The sequence below is a fragment of the Lonchura striata genome, chromosome 5 (genome assembly GCF_046129695.1).
Source record: "Lonchura striata isolate bLonStr1 chromosome 5, bLonStr1.mat, whole genome shotgun sequence".
Lineage (NCBI taxonomy): Eukaryota > Metazoa > Chordata > Aves > Passeriformes > Estrildidae > Lonchura > Lonchura striata.
Window position 1 is genome coordinate 43,363,589 of NC_134607.1, and position 19,970 is coordinate 43,383,558.

The window sequence follows — 19,970 nt, forward strand, 5'->3', positions numbered from 1 at the left end:
CTTCCAGATTTATTTGCTGTCTTACTTATAAAGCATGTTATAAAGTCCATTCCTTTAGAGAACAGTAATTTCATTTAAAAAAAAAAACTATCTTCTGTGTCTCTTTGTTCCGGTGTATTGACTAAAGGGTTAAGAGAGCAAAGAAGCTGATCACCGATTCCTACCTTTAGACTCTGGTAGTTTGCTCAAGACACTTTACAATTGAATGTTTGCTTCGAGTGAATATTTATTGTATCTTATCAACATGAAAAGAGGCTCAAGGCTTCCTTCAAAAGAGAGTAACAACGAGATAACTTGTTCAGTAATTGAGTAACAAAGGTTATAAAGGGGCACTATGAGACATCAGAGGGTGATAAGACTCTGGATGTAGGGTGAAAGAGATAAAGGTTAAAAACCGAAACACTTTTGTTCTACATTGCCTGGAAACATGCGTATTTTCCTTAAATGCAGTGAGAAAGAGCACAGATGAGCAGCAGGATACTTGCACTTGGAACTTACTTTTTCCACTCACAGTAATTTTCATGCCTCATATATTTGTAGTGACTGGTAATATATTTCATTAAAAGTTTCCGCTTTTCCTGACCCCATTTAGTCTTTAGAAGTGTCTATCAGAAGTGGTTTTTTTTTTCTTTAGTTATGGAAGTATTTAATTCTTAGGTACTTGAAATTTTGTATTCTCACTGATGTTTGCAGCTAATGAGCCTGGTGCACCTCTCATCTGCAAGTTTTTCAGTTGTGTATGGGCTTTCATATGGGTTGTCACTGGGAAAATGGGATTGAATGTTAGATGATAAAAAAGTGTGGCTGTGTGCTTCATCACAAGTTAACATTTCTGATTTCCCTTTTCCAGTTCCCTTTTCCTGCTCAAGATTTTTCTTTAAATTTCTTTTTCAAATCCACCCCCACCATGTCAAATTCAAACCCTTATTTCCCTCTGTACTCTCTTCCCTCTTGTCAGTCCTGCCATTTCCCCCTCCATTTTGTTCAGTTCTTTTGCATAGCTGTTAAAAGAGTTGTAAAAGTATATGCTTGCAAAAGCTCAAACAGTACGAGAAGGTACTGAAAACTACAGCTAAGGTCCCCCAGAGTATCAGCCACTAAACACAGGAAAGCTGGCTTTAGCAGTCACTTTAAGAACTAGTTCTATTGCCTTTTCCAGTGAATGTTCCATAGGATATTCCTTTGGAGAAAACAGACCACTGCATACAAGATGAGTGGTTTATACCTGTAGTTTTTAAGTCGGGCACTTTTCAGGTACATGAGGAAGCTCACTGGCCTTAAAAAAGTGGTTTTTTGAAACATATATATGCTGGTGATGTTCTCATAAGCAGCTTGTGGAAGGCAAATGCCAAATGCAGTAAAACATGGGTCAGTTTCCATCTGCTTCCTCCTGTCTGGCTTGAGCCTTGCATATCTGGATGCTTGGAGTGTTGCTTGCTTGATCCTCACATTGGGTGCAATCCCTGGGAAAAAGCAAAAATACCTAGTTTATGAGAGTAATTAATTTATAACCGTCAAGCCATCCCCTCTGAGTTAAGAATGTGTGACAGGTGAATAGGGATGGTTGAAGAGTTTGGGGAAAAGGGAAGAGGCAGCAGAGGCAGCAACTTGACACATTAAAAGGTTTTCTCTTCCAAGTACTCATTGTCAGAAATCAAGGTGAGTTTTCAGTGAAAAGGGCTAGTATAGCATTCTGGCATCTTGTAGGCTAGAATGTTTCCCTTCTGTGTTTGGATTTTTATGGGGAAGAAAGAATAGGTATTATCAGTGGAGCATTCAGTATGGAATGGGCTATTTGTCAGATCAAGAATCTGATTTTCAGAAATGGGAATTACTAAAATGGGTTGTATGTGTTACTTTATTATGAGACCAATACTTTCAATAGTTTCACTCATTTTTTAAAAAATTAATGCATATTTCACAATTTTGTATTACTTTGCTGTTGTGCCTTGTTGAAAGTGTAGACTTTTTACTTTGTTATTCTGATGATATGATTGCTCCTTGTAATTTTTAGAGGTAATTCTCCAAATCTGCAGCTTTCATTGAGATAATGGCATATTTGATTCTCATGGTCTGAAGAATTTTTCCCCCTTCTCTTTTTTCTCTCTTTCCAGTTTAAATTAAGTTCACGGGCTCCTTCTAGCTTGTAATTGAAATCAGGGGAGGAGTCTGCCTGAAAGCAGATCGTACAACATCATCCTTTTTGTTTAAACCTCCAATGTGTAGTCAGAAAATGTCCCTTTTTATCACCCATATTTGAGTTTAATCCTTAATGATTAGATTCTTCCTTAATCCAATTTATTTATATGTCAGGCCTTACTGATGATGGTTTAGTATCTGTGCAAGTAAGAAGCGTGTAGGGTTTTTTCCTTGGAGAGTGCAGAATTCTACATTTTCATAAGTTTATAACCCTTTTTTTGAGAGTCTAGAGGTTCTGTGTCATATGTTGTTCATCAAATTGTAAAGTATTATTTCTGCTGTTTCCTTTAATATGCACATGCAGAGACATACGAGCTAACAGACCACCATAGAATTCCGGTAGCTGGTCTTTCTGCTGGTTCAAATTAAGTATTTAATGTTTGTAACTCACAGAGTATTTATTTATATATTATTTTTTAGAAGAGAAGTAAATCTTTTTTGACTAGTATAAAACCGAGAGGGGGAGGGAGAGCTCAAATGAAAAGGGCAAGAAGCCCAGTTTATCACAAGCTTATGAGACATCAGATGATCTTTTTAATGCAATAATGTGTACTTTGCAAAGCTGTCAAGGGAAAGAAGACCCTTGTCAGTAAAATAGACGGTAAAGATTAAACAAAATCTTCTGAAAATAAAATATTCAACTACACAGAAAAGTTTCCTAAATGTGTAGGGCTAATTGAATAAAAGTCCTGAAGATAACAATGTCAAGCAGGTGGGAAATATACATAGTTGAAATCAGAAACACAGTGCTTGCTGCTATAAAACTCACTTTCACTGTAGGTTGCTGCACCTCTATGAACACATTGAAGGCTGTGAGTCTATTACCTATTAACCCTCTTCATGGGGGCCTCAGTACTCCTTAGTTTTAGAGGTTTTATTGCACAGACATAGTCTAAGCTCCTTGGATGCATCTGCATTAGTATGCTAGGTCAAATCAGAAGTATGCTTTGGAAATGCATCTCCTGATTTTCCCCACTTACTGAATGTGTTGTGTAGCAGTCCCAGAGATAATTGGCTGGACTCCTTTCAAATGAAACCAAATTGGAAGATGTGCTGTAGAAGTACAGTCTGTTAGACATTCAACCCTCAGGACTAGGCTAGAGTGAAGTAAAAACCTCTTGAAAGGTGTGTGGTTTGGACATTAGGTCCTCAGCACCATCCTGTGATCCATATTGTAGACATAGCCTTTGATGCTTAAAAAAGGCTATGAAGCAACCTGGTTTTTATTAGCAGAATTATTTTTGTAGCAAAGGCATAAAGTCAAATCCACATTCGCAGGAGTCAGTGAAAGGTTTGTCATTAACTTCATCAGGGCCACGTGTTTGCCATTGAGGCCTGAAGCTGCTGCTCATGGACACTTTTGCTCATGGCTTCACTTAATCCTTTGTAAAGATCTGTCAAAGGTTTTTTAATTTCATTTATTTCATTCATGTATGCCTATAATTTGACTGAAAGAAAGGGAGTGAAGGTTTATGAGTAGAGCAGAGGACTAAGTAATGAATTGTTTTCCTGTTTGTTCTGAAGAATTGCATTGAAAAGCCCTGGAAATGTCAGTCTTCTAGTGCTCTCAGGTGTCAGTTTAATGGACGAATCTGAAATCCAGTTTTGATTTGTTCTTTTTGTTTCTATTGTTTCTGTTGAGTCTTTAGGTAGAATTTCTTTTGCATTTGCAAATTATTTGACTTGAACCACAGATTCTCTGCATAGCATGGCAGAGTTGTTCCAGGAGGACAGTTCAGAGCTTTTTACAGCCTTGAGCCAGACTTTGGTGAGGAGAAGAGATGGCTGACTCCATGCCACGTAGCTGCTTTAAAAGATGGATAGATGCAATTCTAGGATTTTCATTATTGTAATAGTGGAAGATAGTTGGTGACCTTCTGACCAGGGACATGCAGGATGTGCATGAAGCATCTGCTTGCGTGTCTCATCACTGAAGCCTAAGTAAGAACTGTGACTTGTTCAGAAAACTTCCAACAATTTCGTTTTCTTCTAGACAGTATAGAGAGCACATTTCAGTTTGCTAGGGGATAAGAAATTAATTTCCTTAAACAGATTTTTGATCTGATCCTAGTCATGATCATCTAGACAAGCTGAGAGGGTAGAGGCTGTTCAGCCTGGAGAAGGCTTCAGACAGATGTAGAGCAGCCTTCCAGTAACCAGAGAAAGCTACAGGAAAAATGGAGATGGAAGATGGAATTTTTACAAGGACCTGTAGTGATAAAACAAGGGGAAATGGCTTTAAACTGGAAGAGAGTGGTGATGGGTTTCTCCTCAGTCTAGGTCTTATGAGCTCTCAGAGAATCTATCACACCCAAGATAGCTCAGCTACCTCGAATGGCATAAAATTAGCAGGATGGCTTCTGAGGTAGTGTTTGAAACAGAAAGGTTTTAATAACAGGCAAAATAACAAAGCTCTTACAGAGAAAAACTGAGCCAGGGGCAAGAGGTTCTTGCTCCTGCTCAAACACCCCACAAAAGTGATTATTTCTTTTGTTCTCTTCTTTTTCCACTGTCCTAGGCGGGACCTTTTGGCCTCCGTCCAGTTGGGTAGCCCCAGGTTAGAGGTGAAGTACCAAAGGTCCTATGAGATGTCTTTTTACCAAATTGAGGAAAGAAACTTCTAAGCTTTTTGCCTTTTTAAGGAGACAAAGAATAATTTAATCACTGCCATAAGGGGGCACATTCCTACAGAGTGGTTTAAGTTAGATATTAAGAGGAAATTGCTTACTGTGAGTGTGGTGAGACGCTGGAACAATTGTTCAGAGAAACTGTGAATGTCCCACCCCAGGAGTGCTCAAGGCCGAGGTAGATGGGGCTTTGAGCAACCTGGTCTAGTGGAAGGTGTCTTAGCCCATGGCAGGGTGTTGAAACTAGGTGATCTTCCAGGTCCCTTCCCACCCAAACCATTTGATGATTATTTGATTGATGATTGTAGTACTTTTTTAATGAGGGCAGAGTTTCACTTTATACAAAATGCCAGTTTAAGCAGTGCCAAACCACATTTAAAAAATATTACAAAAATGCTTTTTTATAATAACTTTTGTTTTAGATTATTTCCAGTTCAATTCTGACGGAGCTGAGCTGCAAAATCTTGAACGTGGAATTGGTGAGATGTTTCTATGCCAGCAGTTCCTGTGTCAGGGAAAGAACTCGTAGTGTTCATTAAGATTTTGAGAGTGAGGTTCTTAATTTTGAAGAAATACATATTAAAAAAATCCCATTGCCTCAGAGGACCTATCAGTGTTTTGAGGATATTTCTTGCCCCTATTAGCTCAGTTGGTCAGAGCATGATATTAGTAAAACCCAGGTTGTGGGTTCAATGCCCATACAGACATTCACTTAAGAGTTGGGCCTGATGATCTCTGTGTGTCCTTTCCAACTCAAAATATCCTGTGAATATGTGAACACTTAGCCTTTCCACACCTAAGTCAAGTTTCTAAGTCAAGTTTCTGCCTGATAGTGACATACTCTGGGATGTGAAGCCATTTAACTAGTTTTTCTTACTTCTTATGCACACTGTCTTTTTTTGTCTCATATGAAGTCATGGTCTAAGAGATGCTTAAATTCATACAGTCTTATTCACTGGGTGGTAGAGAGAAAGAAGTATGTTATGAGATCATAGTCCATCCTGCTCCAAAGAAGGCTTTGTTATAGCAGTGGTGAATTCTCAGCTGGAGTTATGAATCTTTTGACATTATGGAAGACAGCCTAGACAATAAAATAAGACACATAATTGACTTCTAGATAGCAAAAGGTTAGTATGAGATTTTCCCCTCTTTGATGTGGTGCAGTGTATCCCTAAGCTAGGCTATAGATTCTGCTGTTATGAGAACATGTCTGTGTTTAAATTAAGTACTACCAGGTCAATTTGCAGCTAGTAATTGCTGAGGTAAAATTTAAGTTATGTATATTGGATGATGAATGAAAAGGTTACTATTTCTGTAATTACAGAAGATAGTATAGATAAAAATTCAGTTTCTTGTTCTTGGAAGAATAACATAATTTCAGTTATTTTTGAGTCTTTACAGCTTTTGACTGCTGTATCTGTGGTGTTACTGCTTCATGTGAAGCACATAGTGAAAATTTACATAAATTGTGGTTACTTTAATCTTCCAAACTACCTTAGCTTCCTTCTAGAGGTCATAGATACTATTTTATAACTTAGTAATATAAAATACTTTCTTTCTTGAACATGTTCTGCATCTGTGTGGGCAAGAACGTCACCTGAGAGTGTTCATTGTTTCAGTGGTCTAAAGAGCCTGAAGGGGCTTTTATGATTATGAAAAAAGGACTATTTACCTCTCCTTTAAAATTCCTAAACTTAGGAAGTGGATGAAAGGCATTAATTAAAAGCCTTAAAATCTTTATACCTATACACTTACTCTCCAATGCAGATGACCTGTAAAAGAAATCATCTCTCAAAACATGAACATTTTGAAAAAAAGCAGTGATTGTTGAACTTTTCTCCTCTGACTAACAGATATTCTTTTTTTATTTACTTTTGCCAGTTTTTGGTGGTTTGCTTCTTTTACTTTTCAATTCAACATTTCAGGAAAGGCATAAAATCGTCTTACATGCTTGTACCAAATGCATTAAAAAAATCACTAAAAAAAAGTTCTGTCTTCTCAATGTTCAGACAGGTATGTGTCTTCATTTCTTTACACATTTGTCTAAGAAAAGGATGTCTTTCCTTGGAATTTCAGAGTCCTGTTCTTTGTTGATATAAATGGATGTGACAACATTTATTTGAAAGAGAACAGAAAATTTAGCCATGATATTTGTTCTCTAAAATGCATTTATATTAGCAAACTGATATTTCACTCATTCTCTAATTCACTTCCACTTCTGTTAAGGTATATTAAAAGATATAATCTCAGCTAGAAAAGAATTTTGACTTCATCTGACGTTTCAGACTGCTTAAAGGAAAATCTTTTATTCTGTTTGAGGTCCAAAGAGGAACTTTTATCAGGTAAAAATTTGGCACCAGGTAAAATAAGGGCATCTCTAGGGAAAGGCAAACTGAAATACTTAGCAATTCCCTTTTTATGATCTCAGATAACAGGTGTTCAAGAACTTTAAAAATCAGTTTTCCGTTTGGTGAGTACTTTGGCTTTGTTGGCCTCACTGCCCGTTTTACATATGAGGAAACTGAGCACTGAGGTTGTTTGTGGCAAGATTGGGAGGCGTTTTTATGCCTGCAGTGTTTGAATTCTTAGGGTTTTTACTAGCACAGTTATCAGCAACTGTGCATCCAAATACCTGACAGAAAATCAGGTAAAGAAAAGTACAGGCACTCATTCTTGCTCCTGCATTTCCATTTTCGCCATTGAAAATGTTATGAATGCAGAAGGAGAAGCTGGGCCTCACCTCCATTGAAAGTGTACTCCACAAGGTTAATTGCCTTGCCCAAGGAAATCTGTAGGAGAGCCAGGAATAGAACTCGGATTTCCTGGCAGCCTGCCCTGTGCCTTCAGCTCAAGGCCATCCTCCTTCAGTAAAGCTTGCTTGAGTGGACATTGGATGAGGCAGGAAGGGAAACATTTCACTTTTCAATCCTGTATTTTAAACCAACAGATTTTTTTATCTATTTCTTTAAATTCAGATGTGACAATTTCAGCATCTCTGGTATGTGTCTAGCTGGTGGGCAGTGAGGAGTAGGAGTAAGATATTTAAAAGTCTGTATGTCATCCCTCCAGATATTTGAAAGACATATAGATATGGACCTTAGGGACATGGTCTAGTGGCAGGCTTGGCAGTGCTGGGTAATGGTTGAACCTGATGATCTTAGAATTCTTTTCCAGCTGAAATGATTCTGTGATTATGTGATTCCATATACAGGATAGAATGAAGAGATTCTGGACCAGAAGGGTTTTGAACCAATCCCACATTCAAACAAGCCTGAAGGATATTTGATGGATAATGATGATATTTTTTCATCTTTGTACCTTGATTGATTAAATGACAGACATAGTAACAAAAACAAGGTGACTGTTGTTTTTTAATATTTGGAATATGGTTATTCTCCTTTTGAGCATTAGCCAATCTGAGTCATAGCTGTGGGACAGGGCTATTCCAAGTCACCTTATCTAGAAATAGATGAGTCATGTCATCTGTTTCCATTACCTGCTCTCTTGAAAGGTAGTGCTGCAGAAGGAGTGAAAACCCACATTTTAATGTGTGATCCAGAAGAGATTTGGAGTCAGGACTCCTAGCTTTTCTTAAAATTTCTGACAAATTGGGCCTTTCCTTTAACATAATTTAATTTAATTTAATTCTGCTTTATACTGCAAGTCCCCACAGAGCAATAGCTCTACAGGAAGATATCACATTTTTTCCTCTGCAAGAAAAGGCCATATTATAAATGGCACTCAGTCCCTGTGTGGGTGAGTTTATTCCTGTCAATTAAGAGTTACCATAATAATTAAAGGCAGGTAATACTTTTGGCTTTGTTCTGCATTCTGTACAGATCCAAGCAGGCAATGTGGATGCCAAAGGAATGCAGGGTTGATCCTCTTCTGGAAGAGTTTGGGGGAGGCTGATACTGTGATAATTAATATTTGGAGATTACTTTCAGGTGTTTGAATGAAAGTCATTATATGCTTTAAGTGCAAGTATTGTTATTTCCTCTTCCTTAATCCTACTCTAAGCCTTACTTCAAATTGCAGTTCAGTGTTACATTTTAGGTATGAGGCTAGATTTTCAACAAGAAGGTGGGCTTCCTCCATTAAGTAGCTGGAAAATATCCTCACCAGGAATTGTCTTCTAATTCTGTAGCACACACTTAGTGAAGAAAAATATTTTCTTTTTGTCTTTGCTGTTTTGAATTTCTTTTGTGCTAGTCCCCATTTAAAATATAAGTGGAGCATAGTTTACAATAGCATTTACAAGTCCCTAAGTGAGATATTCATCAGACTGCAAGGGAAAACCAAAATAAAAGTAGAGGGACATTTGAAAATTGTGACTTAACAAGCTGAATTGCTTAAATAGCCAGATTGGGATATGTAGTTTGATGATTTAAAGATGCAGTAGTGACTCTGCTGCAAGAAGCTGAAGAAATCTTTTCAGGTCCAAGAGAATCCAGATATTTTTGGTCTTGGGGGGAAAATGGGAAACATGGAGGCCTGGGAAGATGGCAGTTTGAATGAAAAAAGCCTTATGTTGAGGTGCATGTCACTGTGGAGTGGAGGCTGATAATATGACAACACTGTTTGTTTTGCATTGCCGTGTTGCTCTCTGTTCAGAATGGTTCTGGTTGCACAGAAGATGCTAAACAGCTTTGCTGTTACTATAGACTGTTCATGGGATATGATTTCCTTTGCAATACAGTGAGACAAGGAGGCTGCTTCTTGGTTGTTTTGATGTTGCAGTGATTTCATTTCAGGAAGGAAATCTTGCTTCTGGACAAGGGCAGACAGCAGCCACCCTGTGCTGATGGAAGGGGGAGGTAGATTTATCTCTCAAATGCAGGCATCTCTGGGTTTCATCCTTTTTCTTTCCTGGCATAACATTGCAGGGAATCCATTACACCCAAGCTATAGGCTCTGTCACAAGGGTTTTAGGTCCTATCATCCATTCCCTTCCAGGACAGGCTCCTAGAATATTTTAAAAGCCTATGTATTATCTACGGAGTTATTTAAAAAAACATAGATGTGGTCCTTAGGGACATAGTTTAGTGGTGGACTTGGCAGTGCTGGGTTAATGGCTGGACTTGATGATATTAGAAGTCTTTTCCATCCTCAGTGTTGAAAACTGCCCTTAATTAGTACTCAAAAATTGTGTAGTTTCTTCTCTGCATGACATTTCAGCTTCAAAAGAAGGGCTGGGGAATTTTTCTCATCTAGAACACAGGAGCTTGTGATTGGGACAAGTCTTCATCACATTTGCTAATAGATAGGCCCCCTGTGAACGGTCTTGCTCAGAGATGCTGATGCCCACGCTGGACCTGAGCACTGTGAATGGTGCTATGCTCTGTCCTGGTAATGCATAGCTCTGAAGGCTTCCAGGGATGTAGCTAGATTTTTTTTGGAAGGCTGTTGGATGAAACTTGAAATGGAGTGGAGTTTTAGTGGGGGGGGGGTAAGTCTAGCTGTCTTAGATTATCAATTCTGCACATGTTTACCTAATTAAACAGGGAGGGCTGGAAGGTTAGTAAGAAAATACTAGGCAACTAAGGAACTTCCAGATACAGCTCCAGAGAATAAATTGATCAAACCCCACTCTAGTGAAATCTCCACATGCATAAGACGATATTTGTGTGTTTTATAGCATCGATGCTAGAATTTTGTTGGCAACAGCTTGCTGCAATCTATTTGCACATGACATTTATTCCTTCTCTTGCCAATTTAAATTGAATTCCCTGTTATCATTGTAGGTATTGTATAGTTTCAGGGATTTTTGACAGCTCAGTTATATATTTTTATGAGTGCTATTTCCATAGCAGTTTTAGGAGACTAGTAATAAATAATGTATGTCTTTATGCTGCTTTTTCTTTTCACTTCTTTAAAATAAACTCTCTATTTTCAGTTTGTTTTACTCTGTCAATCCTGACAACTATTGAACTGTGGAACTGCAGGGTCAGGCCTCGGTGCTACTTATGATGATTTAAATAATAGTACTGATAAGTTAAATTTGATTGTATGTCTGTGTTGGTGTCAATGGGAATGGCACTTGGTCGGCAGAGGTTGGTTTGTTTTGATTAAAAGTCATTTGCCAGTGGTGGTCTTCATTTTGGAGACTCAAAGATAATGAGTGAATTGGCACAATTTAGGGGTTTTACATCCTGTCTGTTCTGAGTAACTGCTGAGAGCTTAAAAACAGTCAGACTGGTAGTTTCTGTATGGAGCAGAATTCATGACTTTACCTAATATATTACCAAATACATTTTGACTGTTATCAATTACCCTAATAACAATTGGAGCTTTTTACAAGATGCAATAGAAACATATATGTGAGCTTCACTTCTACGATCTTACCAAAATGCATGGTGTGAACGTATTTTTTAGGTTTCTTTGGGTTTCTTTAGTATTCACAGAGAATCCATTCAGGCTCTGGCTGCTTCTCCTGTTTTGTTTCCTGTTAATGATGCTAAATGCATTGAGAAATCTTCTTGGGGACCCTCCCTTCTGTGTTCAGCTTAAGTTTATTTGAGTTTTGAAAATGACATCTTACACAATTGATGCAGTGTATGCTACTTGGATCAAAGTATTGAATATGTAGAGGAGACAAGGTGCCCTCTATCATGGCATGCACTGTTGCATTCATTAATGTCCATTAACATTCATAAACTATTTGGAGATGTCAGAGGTGTATAAATTTTTCAAGGTACTTCTGCAAGGTCCATTCAAGTCAAGAATGACTATTCAAGCAATTGTTTCATCGACAAACACTACTTCATTGAGGTAGGTAGACTGACAAATGGTCTGCCAGTGAGACATGATGCCCCTGGTCTAGTAGATTGAATATGTAGCCAGGAGATGTGTGATAAAATATTAGGTTTGTTGAAGTCAGTGGCCAAACTCCTAATGGAATCACTTGCCTGGCTTTTAGCCCTTCTCCCTCTGCCACTACTGTGATACCTGACTGTGTCTGCTGCCGTGTTACAAGCTCTATAAATTGTGCAAGTAGTCCTGTTTGCATGAAACTCGGGTAATTTGAGGAAGACTATTTCTACATGTTCAACAGAAACTTTGTGGCTACTTATATAACAAGCAGTATTTGACTAAATCTGTGAATACAATAAATTTATTATTAATGTCAGCTAAGTTTTGAGCAGTCACTGCATGAGTAACAGGTGGACTGGACTTGTACAGAGATACACACAGATTTTTTAGCTATAAAGCAACTTGTATGCCACATGAACAGCAATACTTCTTAAAAGGATAACTTCTTTCTTCTTTAATAATTTCTGTGAGCTAATTGAAAAGTGAAATACGGACAGATCTGTATGGTAACCTTCATCAAATTTTTAAAGATATATGGAGATGTGGTTTTGAAAATGCCTGAATTATCTTGCTTATTCCACATGCATAACTTTCATTGAGCTGTGGTCATAGGTAGATACATACTGGGGGTATATTACTCACTGAAACAAATTCCTTTTAAGGTGAGTCTGTGTAAAGTAGTGCCTCCACTGAAGTGAATCCAATAGCAAGACTCCAGCTTACTTGGTTGAAGTCAGGATTTCTCTCTCCAAAGGCTTGTAAATGGTGATAATATAAATTTGAAACTCTTTCTTAGTTATGACAATGAAAAAAACACCTATTATGGTTTTGAGTAAGGGAAAGAATTTGCCCTTTAATCTGCAGCATATCTTGAGGGAGAAGGTTTTGCACATTGTACTTTGTTTAAACTAGAACAAATCCCTTAGGTAAAGACAATATCCATTGCACAGAGAACAACAAAGAGAAATTATGCTATAACTGAATTTCACACATGAGCACAGAAATGTTTCAAAATTATATTCTTAATAATAATTTTGTTCCAAGCAGGAAGGTGCTTTATGTCTTTCACTGCTCATTTCATGAAGTAGATCTCAGAACTTTTGCAGGCAAACCAGATACAACTGCTTTCCAAGGAAGAGGTTGTTAATTCCATTGTGCCGAATCACAAAAAAGGCTATTTATGGGAGAAGTTACAGCCATCATGATCTTTTTGCATAATTATAAATCACTGTGGTTCTCTTTGCATGGTTAAAGTTTCAAATAGTAGTTAAGTAATGTCCTAGAGCAAGTTTTGTGCATTGCAAAGCTCTGTACACCTTTCTTCACATCCCTGAAACCATTATCTTGAATGTATAATAAATGAGAAGCAGAGCTATAGTGATATATTTAGCTTTCCTAATTTTTTATGTATTAGTTTTCCAAAAAGCTGTTAGTGACATTAAAACAAAACAAAACAAACAAAACAAAACAAAAAGTGGAGGATTTCTGTCCTTTTTTCTTACTTCTGTGAGTATTGCAGACACTTTGCACAAGTATAGAAGCCCAGCTGAGCATAGCTGTATCCATTCTGTGTTTGTCTTCTCTGGGTAAACATTTGTATCCATAGCTTGCCTTCCCTCTTCATTCAGGGCTATATAAATGTCATGGATAAAAACTTTGAAAAAGTTCTCATTTTCAGTAATTCAAACTTGATCAGGCTGTTAAAAAATTGGAAAAGGCATTTATTTAATTAAAAAAAAAAGTGATGGTTTATTTGGAAGATATCTAACAAAATTAATGTCTAATCCAAGACTAACTATGAGAATATGAGAAATATGAGATATTGCAGGTAACCTTTAAGAAAATCGTACAGTAAAGAGTACCAGACAGGCAAAAAGAAGGAACAAAGAGCCCAAGTCTCTATAAGATCTAGAGTAGTGGAGAATTGTTACTTTTGGATTCTTAGATTGAATTTGATCTCACCAGCTGTCTGCTCAGTTGTGTCCAATATGCTGGTCTCAGTTTTCAGTCCAGGATGAGTGAATGTCTAAGTTACCCATTTCTTATTTTGCATGCCTATCATAGCCCCTCTGCCTCTTGCAGTCTAGGAGATTGAAAGGAAAAATAATTTGTCTTCTTTCAGAAGCAAAGGTAATGTGTAAAACTATTTTGTTTACAGCAGTTATGATCTTTATATCAAGGCTCAGAGTAACTCTTAATACCTGGGTTAGATACAGTTTAGGAGGTTAACATTCCTCTTTTTGGATTCTGTTGCTCAGCTAGATCTCCCAGTAACTAGTTCATTATGGTTATCTTGCTTTATTGAAGACAGAATAGTCAGACCCCAGAGACAAAAGCCATATCAGCTTGAGGAGGAGGGCAGCATCAAGGGAAGATTTAAGGCAGCTCAAAACCACTTCATTCCCTTCATATCCTGTCTTAAGGTGTATGTCTGATTTTGCACTTCCAGAGAGTGCAAAGAGTTGGACCCACAGCTTGTGCTTTAAACTGCTGCTGACATCAAGATTGAATTTGGGTGGCAACACATCAGCACCATGTATGACTTATGAATAAAACAGAATTTTTAAGGGACATTTTCATACTTGGTTTGAGTGAAAAGTAGAGAATATTATTTGTGCAGATGGAAATGTCCATGCTCACTGAAGTGCAGTGTTGTCTTTGCTAATCTCAGATATATTTGTGTTTGAGTGTGGATTTTTTCCTTTGCACAGTGGTTCTCCTTTAGCCAGTCTGTCAGTGAAGTCATAACCCCACAGCTGACCTCATAGTCTGTAATCATGGAAAGTATTGCGATCTCACAAATTCAGTCTCTGAACGATGGGAAAATGAGCTGTAAGACAGGAAGTTGCTGTTTAAACTCAAATCAATGGCAATTATCAGAAACAGAGAAAGTAATAAGACAGTTCTGTAGGGCCAAACTGATTTTTGGTGTAGTACTGCTGAAGGCCCTTGAGTTACCCCAGGGAGGAACTTACCCCCCTGCATCTGGAATGACTTGATGGCAAGCATAGAGAGGAAGTGAATTTATGCTCCAGTTTAATACATTGGAAAGTTTCCCCTTGTCTGAAAGTCTTTCTTTATCTCTGAATTTCCAGGCTTTTGTGGATTTATATTAGATCTTTAATGTTATTTCAATGTGTTTTTTCTGGTGTTTGATGTATTTTCAGTTGTTTTTACAGATATGTATTTAATGAAAGAAAAAGCTGTCTTCCATTAAGGAGGTTGCAAAGCTTTCATGAACACTGAATACCTACCAAACGCAAGGTGTCTCCTTTTTTCAGAATGGGGGTTGTTACTTGTGTGGCTGAAGCATTTATTTCAATAAGAAGATGCAAGTATTTCTTAAAGAACATTTTAGCACCTCTTTTTCAAGGCTAAATATTACTGCAATTTTTACTTTTTTACCAAAGGATTGCCTCAACAACTCTATATGCAGTGTGTTTGTAACCTCTTAAAATTAGTGATCTGAAGTATAAATAGGACATCAATAAATTGTGCTTATGAAACCTTGACAAATAACACGTGGAAAAACGGAATAAGTTGCATGTTGTACCTATATGCAATTTTCTCACCCTTACTCAGAAGATACCAGAATTCCCTGTCAGTCAGGCCATGGGGAGTGGGCTTTTGAGGATGCAAGTGAATGAAGGGTGTTATTTGAGTACAAGCCAAATTCTCAACAGAAACAGAACTTGGTTTTCTCTTGCTTACATGGTCTCCTGAGTCCATGGCATTTCCCAGTTGTGTCATGATGTAAGAGAACAAGAGTCAAGGGCCACAAGTTTTGGGAAGGAGAATTCCCATGTAGTGAGGAAAAGAAATCCACCATAGAAGGGGGTAAGCAGGGGACATACTCTGTAGAGAGACTGAGGAATCTTCCTCCTTGAAGAAAGCTCAGGCCAACTTCTGATTTAGAAGTCAGCTTAGCTTTGAGTAGAAGGTTGGATGAGATAAGCACCAGGCACCTTCAAAACAAAATTTAGATGCCTTTATGCTATACTTGTCAATGTATTTGAGCCTGTTATATTTCAAATATTTTAATGACTGAAAATGCCACCAAGGTGTACTTCCTTCTTCACCAGTAGTGAAAAGGCAGGTATTTGAGCTTTGACTACTTACAGGTTTTCTTTTGTGGCAGATAAATTCTAGAATGAATAGTAGAGTTTTCCTAGCTTTCCTTTAATTGCCCATCTCATTCAGTGCTAAGTGAAGGGAGAAGGACTATGAACCTTAATTCTGGAAAGTTTTGGTGAGAGCCAGATGACATCCCAGTACTGCTCTTTGCTTCTGAGAGAAAGATATTTCTCCTCATTATTAGGTGTATTTTTACCCCTTGTGCTGCGAACCCACTGCTCTTTGTCTTAAACAAAGGTGAAAGGCAATTTCATCTGTGTTTCTGCTGTATTACATAAAAGAGCAGAACCAGGGGACAAAAATCTATCCAAGCACCTTGTGCTTGCTTTATGAGTGGTAAGGCAGGGCACATGGCAAAGAGCTTGTGCTCCTGGCAGTCCTACTGGAGGCCTATGAGGGGAAGAACCAGGGGTCAGCACATGGATGGACTATGAAAACAGGAAAACCGCATGGGTCTGTGCCTGCACACCCCGTACTGATCACAAATATAGCCACAGCTTCTCTCCTCTGCTCTGACCTCACCTGCTACAGACTGAGGGATCTGCCACTCCACTGCTGCAAATAGCTACTGCCAGAATGGGGCAGGGAGGTTGCAGTGCTCAGTGATCTGATGGGAAATGTCCTTCCTCAGGCCTTATCAGGCAAAAGTTTCCTCTGAAAGCTTATGTCTGTACTGCCATGTTGGCCCTGCAGCTGGCCACCTTGGCCGTATCCCGTGACTTACTGCACCCGTGTGACTTGCCAAAGAAAGAGTTCACCAGTCTGAGCATTAGGGTGTTTCATGGCAAAGATGTGTGGGCACCAGTTGCTCTGACGGAAGTTGGAGCAGGTCAGCACCACAAGGAACTGGTTTTAATTTGGCCCAAAGTCCATCAAGGAGCTTATTTTCACCACTTGGCCAAATGCATTGTTTTCCAGGGAAAAATCCATCCATAGATTAGTCACAGAATAGTTGTTTTGTTCACTTTTTAGAAAGAGAGAGAGGCATAAGGTACACAGTAGTTTTAAATTAAGCTCCTGTGTTCTGTATCTTATCAAAATGTAGCAAATATATTCCTAGCCAGTAGATTTTATGAATGTTGCCCCTGGACCAAAAGTCATGAAGGAAAATTCTTCTGTCCCTGGTCTGTGTCAGCACTGTGTGAACATATGTCATAGATCAGGTCTGGAGGAAAGTTTTTGTTTTCCTTTTTTTTTATTTCTGTGCATACTTGCAATAAAACTTTTTTAACAGTTCATCTGTTCAACTTGTTTATTCCCTACTTGCAGTTTTACAAATCCTTATTTTTTGTGACATCATGATGATTTCCACAGCATCCAATTGTGAGATTGCAAACAAAGGGTTATGACTTCAGGTGCGGAATGAGCAGACAAGCTCTTAAGAAACAGGTTTTCAGACAAATGACCCTATTAATAAATAAGAGGGTTGGGTAAAAATCCCCAAACAGATGATGTGAAGTACCGACAGAGGTGATTCAAGCTGAACCATTGTTAGGATTTCCTGTGAGAGCACAGTATTGTTTAAAGGCCATAAAAATACGTGAATCTGCAAGAAATTATTTTTTCATCTCTTTAGAAATGAAATGCATAGTCAAGTTGCTGTTTAAAGCTGCTGTGTTTCTCAGAAAAAATTTACCTCTTGACTTGTGTGTTGTTTCAAAAAAACACAAGCCCCCAAGTGATAACTATTATTGAAAAAGACACTGTTGATTCCTCAATGACTTTACTCCTTGGTAGGTGAGTTTCTTGCAAAGGCTTCCTCAGATTATCAGCAGCAAACGTTTCTCATGAACTTAATTGTATTCACAGTTGGAACTAAGGGACATGGTGAAAAACTCTATTAGCAGTAATTTTATGCTTGACGATATTTCCTACATCCGACTTCATTTTGGATTTACAGCTCTTCTTCCAGTTTTGCTGCTTAGTGGGACTCATAAACCCTACTTGAAAGATAAAGAGTGCTTCTGTGTTGAAGACTGTACCCCTTACGTTCCCACCAAGCCAGATTTTTAATTCCTCCTGAATACATTGGAGCTGTTTGTTTAAACAAGACAGGAGATGCAGGAGTGAGTCTGTAACAGCCAAGGAGTTTCTGGGGCTATGCTTTTATGTTCGTATCTCTGTACTCCATGTTCTTCCTTGGGCAGTGTGCTGGGAAAGATTACAAATCACAGCAGCTTTGTGAGCTTGTTTCTTATGCTTCTTCCTGACTTCTGACAGAGATGGAAACCTGTTCATGTCCATGCTTTGGCCTTGGTTCAAGACTCTGCAGAGTTCATGGCCTCAGCTCACTTCAGATGGGTACCTGTCACCTTTCAACCACTTCATGTCCCTGTGGTAGCAATCTTCTCCCCCCAACCCTGTCTCTGGGCATTTTTATCAAAATGCACCTGGAAAGGAATAGCAAGTTTGTGGAGATTGCATGAAATGGGCAGCATATCCTGTGTGGAGCTTTCCTCTCTCCATGCTTTTTCTTCAGATTCTTCACATATCAGACCTCAAGGCAGGATTCATATTTATTGGTGTGTCCATTAATAATGTTTCAGTAGGTCTTGCTTTATTTAAGTGTGTTTGTGTTCTTCAGGCATCTTTGTCTTACCCTTGTTTCCCTCTTCTGATAACAACAGGAGGGATTTCTGTGTGGGCCACTTGTTCTAACTCTAAATACTTTCCAAATTTCCTTTGCTTTATAGTTTCCCACAGGCACTATTTCTTAGTTTCTCTAAAATACTTCCCCTAGGATTTGTCTTCCCCCCCCCCCCCCCCCCCCCCCACCTCCCCCCAGTGTTTCAAAGTTTGGACAGGGATTCTCTGCTTCCTGGACTTTTAATAATTACATCCTCTGTGCCCAGCCATGGCCTGTTAATGGAGTCATGTGCACTGGGTTTCTTACAGGAATTTTCTCTTTGCTGCTCCCAAGAGCGCAGAAAGTCTTCTCACAACTGGTATTGGAGTAAGAAGGGCAAATGCTTTGGGCTTTTCCTGAACAGCAGAGGGCTGGCAGGGGCTGCTAAATCTTGATTTCTCCATCCTGAGTAAACAACCAGTTTCCCATCTCATTTTGATGAGATGGGAAGAGTCATTCTGGGGAGTGGGATGTATTCTGCATAACATCTAAATAATATTTCTTGTGTAAATGTTACAATTTTTTGTCAAGATGATACCTTTTCCCTTTTGAACAGTAAGGCATTTTTTGGTAGCTTTGTCCCCAGTACAGTTTCTTCAGGTGCCTAAAAATTAAGTTTGTATAAAAGTGAATGTACTAGATTGTTCCAGACATACTGATGGCATTTCAGGGACGTGGAGTATTTTCAGTTTGTTTGGGTGATATTCAGCTAACTAGGATAGATTTGCAGAGATTAATTTCTTTCCCCAATGAGTAGTGAGTCAAGATGAGAGGTAATCAGCCATCCCTTGAACTGTCTCTATGGTCTGAACGTAAAGCCATACCATGAAGAAATGAGATTAGTTGTAAGGTTCTTGTTCTATTTTTCTTCCCCATATTGCCTATCATGTTTTCCCTTTTGTCTGCTGGGCCAGGTCTTCCAGCCTGATCAGGTTGCTGTAGGCCTCTTTTTGCAGCTCTCTCTCAGTTAAGTAAATCTGATGTATGGGAATGGTGCTCCTAGAAATATTTACCCTACTAAATACCCTGCTTTCCCTGGGCCTTGTAGACAAAAAAGCAAATCCTTCAGCTTTGGGAGGAAAGGTACAAACATCAACAGTTGGTGTCTGCTGAGGTTTTTGAATGCCAGAAAGAACAAAGTGGATCAAAAAACCCCCAAACTGTTGCGTTTATCAGGTACCTAGAAAAACTAAACCTACTAGTGTTCCTGGTCCAGAAACGCTCTGAAATCCTGTTGCAATTCTTGTGAAGTCACCCATCTTTATACACACTGAGCCATATTTCAGTCATGCTGTGGGTGGTTATTTTAGTCTCAGTTTCACAGTAACTGTACCTGGAATGATTACACCAGGAACAATGCAAAACATCTTAATGCAAACAGCAGCAGTGGGGGGCAGTAGGCTGGAATCTTCCATACCCCCACCTGTGCTGCAGCCGTGACTGCACATCAGGGTTTCCCACAGCTGGGAGTACTTAACTCACAGCCTCCAAGTAAGTAGCTTCTATTTAATTTTGAGCACCACAATATTTCTGCTAAAATAGAAACTGAATTTCCTGAAGTTTGTGGAGCT

General features: G+C 38.6%; 1 protein-coding gene across 2 annotated transcripts in view; it reads left to right on the forward strand.

Annotated features, from left to right (window-relative positions):
* HMGA2 (high mobility group AT-hook 2) overlaps positions 1 to 19,970 on the forward strand; it is a 109,691-nt gene that overhangs the window by 11,458 nt on the left and 78,263 nt on the right. The window lies entirely within an intron of this gene.